Raw genomic sequence first — 6,005 nt, forward strand, 5'->3', positions numbered from 1 at the left:
AGAACTATACCGTACAATGAATACCACAGGCCTTTCCGACGTAATTGGTCGTGGTGAAATGATCACGAACAGGAGGCTAATGATAATGAAAAAAGTGACAGTGTTGAACATGTAGGGATTGATGATAGTGAAATTGATAAAGCCTACGCACCCTCATTTGGTGAGGAAATTCCACTGACAGTGACGAGCGTCCTCGCAAGCCTAAACAAAAGCACACACCCATCCCAGCCAAATCAAGTCACGTGTCATAGACCCCTGGCAGAACCCAGACTGATGATCAGAAAGAAAGCTGTAAAGGGAAAGATGTTTTGATTTTTATTTGGTTAAGAATAGTCTCAAAAACTTTTCAAATGCAGAATATTAACAATTGGGCGATAGTTAGACAGATGGGAATGGCCACCCTTCTTTAGGACAGGCTGAATGAGAGCAAACTTCCAGCAAGAAGGATAGGTACAATTTGACAGACAAAGGTGAAAGAGTTTGCTTAGGCAGGGTGTAAGCATGGAAGCACAGTTCTTGAGGACAACAGGAGGGACCCCATCAGGCCCATATGCCTTGTTAATACTGAGGCAAGTGATGGCAGAAAATATGTCAGTCATAATGAGGTCAGAGGTGGGTATGTGATGGAGGAACTGCACCTGAACAGTAGCAGGTGGAATTGGAGGAGAAAGTCTCAGTGATGAGTTCTGCTTTATCAGTAAAACAATTAGCTACAGAGCCATCAGAGTGAAAATGAGGAGGAAAGAATGATGAGGTAAAGTTGTTAGAAAGTCCTTAGGGAAGGTGCCAGAAGGAGTGGGAAGAATTCGAGGATGAGGGTTCAAAGCATTTAGTATGAATGAAATTATCTTTAGCAGAGTGAAGAAAAACTTAGCGTGATTCCGGTCAGAAACATAAAAGAGGTGAGATTCCGGGGCAGGCTGGCTCCAGTACCATTTGTAGGCCTTCTCCTTCTTGTGGGCAGCATTAGAACAAGCTTGATTAAACCCTTTTTTTTTCTTTGCACTTGTCATTGGATATGAGAACGGAATTTATGCTTCCATGCCCAAGAGAATAACCTCCGTGATTCGCAGGGGACATTCAGATGGCTCCCAGCCATGGAAGCAATAATAATTCCAGGGGAAATCAAAGAAGTACTGCTTTAGGGCATTCCAATCTGCAGCTACAAAGTGCCACAACCGACACTTCGTGGTAGGGTCCACAGGCCTCACTGGAGCCATAGGACAAGTTAAGGTGATTATGTTGTGATCAGAGGAACCCAGTGGAGAGGAAACATTAACAGTGTAAACAGTATTATTAGTTGTAAGGAAGAGGTCGGGTATGTTGGAACTCTCTCCAAGGCATTCAGGAATAAGGGTAGGGTGCTGTACAAGCTGCTTTAGTTTATTAAGGATATAACGATTCAGGCTTGTTCAACAGGTGTATCAGTGAAAGGAGATGATAGCCAAAGGTGGTGGTGAACACTGAAATCTCCTAGAACTGGTATGTCAAACAAATGAGAAAATGATAGGATGGGTTCCATTGTAGAAGTAAGAAAGTCGAATAATTTTCATAGTCGGTAGAGTTAGGGGATAAGTAAACAGCACAGATTCGTTTAGTCAAAGAATGACAGGAAAGCCGAAGCCAGAGAGTAGAAAATTCAGAAGATTCATATTCGGGAACACGAGAGCTAGATTTGCTGTTGCGTACATATACGCAAGAGCCAGCTTTGGCTCTGAAATGAGAATAGAGAAAGTAGGAGGATACAGAAAAGGGTTTGCTAACAGTCTTCTCAGTCAGATGAGTATCAGTTAGGAAGAGAAGGTGGGGTTTAGAGGAGGAGAGGTGGTGCTCAACACTCAACAGAGAGAAAGTTAGAGGAAAGGCTGCAAATGTTGCAGAAATGAAGAAGCCAGTCAGTCAGTGGTTCCATGAATCTTGTATGGTCGTCACCGGGAGTCAACCGGATGGTGGGTGCTTTGATTGTCCCCCCCCCCCATGGGACTCGGAGGCTTGGTTATGAGACCCTATTTTCTTTATTTTTTATTTTGAATAAGAAGTGCAGTGTGCAATGTGCATGCAGTTTGGTGTTGACAGAGGAACTTGTGTTGGAGAACATGCCGACCTACTCTCTGTGCTACGAAACAATGTAAAAGTTCAGCAAAGGGGTATGGTGAGAAGCTATTCCCGAGGACTAAGGAAACGGGAGCTCTACCTCTCCCCGTCATTAGCTTTCCATTCACCTTGGGAGTACCGCCATGCTTGACCGATGCTACAGTCCACTCCCTTCAAAAGTGATGATGTCTTTCATTCACTCGCTACATCATACGCACGTGTATTCATTTGCTTCTTCATACACACTCGCTCCCTCATATTCACTTACTCGATCCCAAACACTTGTACTATTCGCTCCTTTATCCTCAGAATTATTTAGGTTTCCCCAACCACCCTTATTTCTTCGTTCATAATACCATGCACTTCATTTTTCAGTGATTCCCTCATATGGCCTCAGAATTCCTCATACTTCCCCACACCAAAGCTATCCCTCATACTCTGTCCCTCAATCGTTTGGTATTTTGTCATAAATCTGCACTGTTCCACATTCTCCCATTTCCACCTTTCTTTTACAAGGCCTTTCACTTTTTCACACCCAGACTGGGGATCTGCTCTGCAGCATTAATCTCAGTTCATCAAAATGAAAATTCGTATTCAATTCATACATTAAAAGGAAACAGTAATTTCAGTTATATTCAGATCATTTTCTCTTCAGTCTCAGCTAAGTTTAAGCTTTTCTAGACAAAAGTAACTAATCACGTTATATTTACTGAGGCACTGTTAATGTCTATTTTAATTTATCTCTACAATTTTCATTAAAAAGGCACATTGTTTTATAATAACCATTCAGGCTAGTAGTGCCGCAGTTGTTTCGCTATTATATTGAGATAATGAAGGAACCCATGTTAAAATGTAATCCAAAAATAACTGTCTGAAAACAGGACAGCACGAGGTACAAATCAACATGGCAAAAATTATCCAGTCACCAATTCCTGAGAGCATGGCATCTCATCTGTCTTGTCCCAAAACATAACACCAAATCTGGCAGGGTTATTCCAAAGCAAAATAACAAATTCGTGATGACATGTGCAAATTAAATATAACTTCTAGAAAACTATCAAAATAAAAATTTCAATAAATTTATCAATTTCGAACAAGTTGAAGAAAGATCTAAGAAACAGGAATAATCCACTGGCCACATTTTTTTTTAGCATATACAAATATCACATCAGGTCCGTTCTTTGAATCACGTTTGGTTTAGCTAATCTGATTTTTATATCTCAGTTTCACAACAGATGCAGTTTGCTTTCCCAGTCAGTTTCAAATAGAACCCAAATCACATCATAAGAGGGCCCAAAATTTGTCTAAACCCATTCACATTCGGTTCTCACACCCTTCCTTAATAGTACCAACTCACATTTTTCCATCACTATCCTGATGCCGATACTCTCATTCACGCATACTTTAAACCCTCTCTTATATTTCTGAACACCCTCCTGTACACACTCATGCTCTCTCACACTTTCACATACTCCTTCCAACACTAACACTCTCACACATTCATAAATCACAGTTCTCTCACACATCACACACATATTCTTCCCATCTATCAAACTGTCTCACTCTCTCTCCCATACATACAACACACAGACACACACACACTCTCACTATTTATCGCACATCATACTTTACACTCCTTCACACTTCCTTGTCCACACTGTTGCATTACTCCCCCCCCCCTCTCTCTCTCTCTCTCCCTCTCTCTCTCTTTTATATCTTGGTTCATTCTAAAACTCTGCACAATTTTTTCCTTGCCTCTTATTCGTATTAACTCTCGTTTTGATTCTCTCTGCCTATGCTTTCTGCTTTTCTCCATTTCTCTCTTGTCTGGATTTCTGACCTTTCCTTTTCGTTTATCCTGCAAACTCTTTCAAGTTATTCTTCCACTCCACGCATTCATTTCTTCCAATATTTTCATTCATTCACAGTTACTCTCCACTTTTCTACGATCGTTTTTTCAGACTTCCTGTGCTATAAATCTTTTGACTAACTGGATATATAATAACACGCTATAAATGCATATAAAGAGTGGCTAATAAGAATTGCCAACGTTTAACTCCCAGAGACCCTTCCAAAGCTGCTTAAAATCGCCAGGTGGTAGCAAACCTAAACATATTAACAAAAGTGAAAAACCCTTGTCTGTTTTAGTAGCCCTTGTTGAGCTGAGCACACACACACACACACGCACACACACACACACTGTTTGTTCATAGCGGAAAAGAAACAAAAGAAATCGTACTGAAAGAGTTGAGTGAATGCGTACGTGTGCATATGTGCGCGCGCACGTGTGTGTGTGTGTGGAAAATGGAGAACCAGAACGGTGGGTTACGCTTGGGTAGCCGTGAGATCATTGTCAGGTAAATAATTTAAGTGGAAATGTTGGCTGTAGCAGAAAAACAAGGAAGTAAGTGCGATTTAATAAACCTTGCAGGGAAAGGGAATATGAAATTAATATATCAGAAGAACGCACATGAGTAATTAGGAAGAAGAATGAATGTGAACATGAGGAAATAATATGAACGTGAACATTTGAACACTTGGCATTTGCTGTAGAAAATTCGACAGTTTAGATAAAGCAAGTAGTAGATAAAGGAAAAAGTCAACAGATCAATATGCTAAAGCCTTATTAAATGAAGAAGGAAAGTGAAATGAAGCGAAATAATGTTCTAAAATAGTGATGAAAGAAAGGGCAGAACTAGAATGGAAAGTGGATAAACGAGCAACAAAGGCACAATAACATATCTGGGAGAATCTCAGTTACCTTCGGAACGAAGGTAGTCTGCGAGCCGAAATATGGAAGATATAAACTGTACGTAAAATATAAGGGCGCATCCACACATGCTCTCGAACATATGCTGGCAACGCGGCAGGCAACATGGTCGGGATCATGTTTCCAGCCGTATTTGGACAGATGTATGCAAACATGTTTCAATGCAACTTTGAACACTGGCAGCAGAGGCGATGGGATAAGTGTGCCCATACCAGGCAGCTGAGACTTCACCATGATGATGCCAACATGAGCTGGACGCTACTGTTCCCAACATGTTTGTAGCATGTTCGTTACTGTGTTGCTGACATGTTGCCAGAACTTGTTTGAGCACACGTGTGGACGCGCAGTACGACTTACTGGTAAAATTCGGGGACAGTATGTTGTAAAACTTGAATTGTAAAAGTGGGTTAGATAAAGACAATGAAACTACGGTATGTACTGTATGTAAAGAAACAAGCGTGATCATAGCAAGTGCAACACTATTAAGGAATAAGTCTTTATGTTATAGATGGGGTTTCCGAAAGAACAGTGAGCGGTAGGGTATAACAAATGTATGAGTATGTGACAAGTTACATAAATGGCTGTTTTCGCAAAGGTTGACGGTGCATGAATCAACTGTTTGCATTGAGGCAAATAATGGATACAACAAATAAGAACAGTTTCATAATATTTTTGAAATCTTTAGATCAAAAAAAGACATACTACAAGCCGAACTAGGAAAGGTTATGGAAGGCATTCTTTATGGACGGTAAGGTGCGGAAAGTTAGTTAATCGTGAGAAAAGCTTTTACGATGGTAACGAAACGTTTGAAAGGATGGATGGAAGCCTGAGTGATTGGTTTTTATAACTGAAAGTGGAAGCTAAAGTTCATTGTTCCATCTAGCAGTCACCACTTAGTTTATTAGGTCTCCATTCCATGATGGAGATCTACTGTGTTTGTCCAATTTGCTTCTTTCATCTTTATCCTTCTTTCTTCCAAACAACTTTCACTTTGGTATCATTTCATCATTTCTTCACAAGTCCACTCCACTCTTAATACGTTTTCCCATAAGTAGATGCCCCCAGACACCTTTTCTTTGGGGGAGGAGGGGGGACTTAGACATTTTGAAAGGTGTTATGGTATGAGATCAAACCACACAAG

This window comes from Coenobita brevimanus, chromosome 100 (assembly GCF_032717465.1).
Source record: "Coenobita brevimanus isolate Jiangsu-jjx chromosome 100, ASM3271746v2, whole genome shotgun sequence".
NCBI classification, from domain to species: Eukaryota; Metazoa; Arthropoda; class Malacostraca; order Decapoda; family Coenobitidae; genus Coenobita; species Coenobita brevimanus.